Raw genomic sequence first — 1287 nt, forward strand, 5'->3', positions numbered from 1 at the left:
AGAGCCGCATGCCTGCAGCATCTGGGCTGGCTCAGCAGGCAGGTGCTGACATGGGGCTGTCGCGGGCAGGAGGCAGTCAGCCAGATCCGGGTGCTCCCTCCAGGGGTCGGAGGGACAGAGGACCCCCCTGTTCTCGGCAATCCCCCACAGGGACCAGTGGGAAGCAGGTCTCCCTCCAGAGTGTGGTCCCACAGACAGGATACAGCCCATGGGTATTGAAAGCCACGGCTGGAAGTAGTCGTTCAAGCCCCAGGGAGCAGAGAGAGGTCTTGGGAGGGAAGAGGTACTGCTTTTGGAGGGCACTGCCTCCATCCCCAGTGTTGTGGGTAGCCACCATGCCCATCATCGTGGGCTGGAGGTGGGCAGGATGCTCTGTGCCTCCCCTGAGCAAGCACATACCAGCTTCAGCTGACACCATGGGGGGGCTGGGGCAGAGGCATCTCTGCCTACCTCGGGCAGGAGGAAGAGAAACAATAACAGAGAGCCAGAGAGGGCTGTGGAAGAGGGCTAGTCCCTAAGGAGTGGCAAGAATCAGGGCCAGATTCTCCTCCCAGACCCTCACCCCTGGGATGCTGCAGCCATTCAGAGCCACCTACCTGGCTACACACTCCCCAGACCCACAGGCCACTCCACGGCTGTTCCTGCAAACACACACGGACTCAACCGCTCAGCCACCCTACTGCTCTTCCAACTACTCTGTTCCCTGATTGCCCTGCCCCATGCAGCCCCATAGCCCCCTGCCCCACTCACACACCTCACTCCGCAGCCTCTCTCCCGTCTCCCAGTGCCGACACCAGCTCCTGCCGCTTCCCCCAGCTCCGCTCCTGGGTGTCAGTGCACAGAGAACAAACGTTACAAATGCCTGCAGCTGCTATCCCCAAAAATACCCTCCGATGACACGCTGGGTTGATAAGGCTGAGCCTGCTCCATTCAGCGCCTCGCCAGGGCTGGCCTGGCCTATGTTTAGCAGCCTGGAGAGAGCCATGGGGCCTGTGGCAGGCAGGCAGGGCTCCACCTCCAGAGATCTGGCATGCTGCAAGCCCAGCCATGCCTGGGTGCCAGGTCTGCCTGTGGCAGGAGGCAACATGCCACACGGGGTGCACAGCATGGGACATCAGGCTGCAACAGGATGGGATGTGCCCAGCAGGACATTCTGCACAGGGTGGGATATGCCACACCAGATGCTGCATGAGATGCTGGATGGCAGAGGATGGGATGTGCCATATGGGCCGCACTTTGTGGGACCCCTGGCAGCAGGAGGAGTGGAGGGGTGCAGAGGCTGGGGGG

Source organism: Chaetura pelagica, unplaced genomic scaffold (genome assembly GCF_000747805.2).
Source record: "Chaetura pelagica isolate M959 unplaced genomic scaffold, ChaPel_1.0 scaffold3, whole genome shotgun sequence".
NCBI lineage: Eukaryota > Metazoa > Chordata > Aves > Apodiformes > Apodidae > Chaetura > Chaetura pelagica.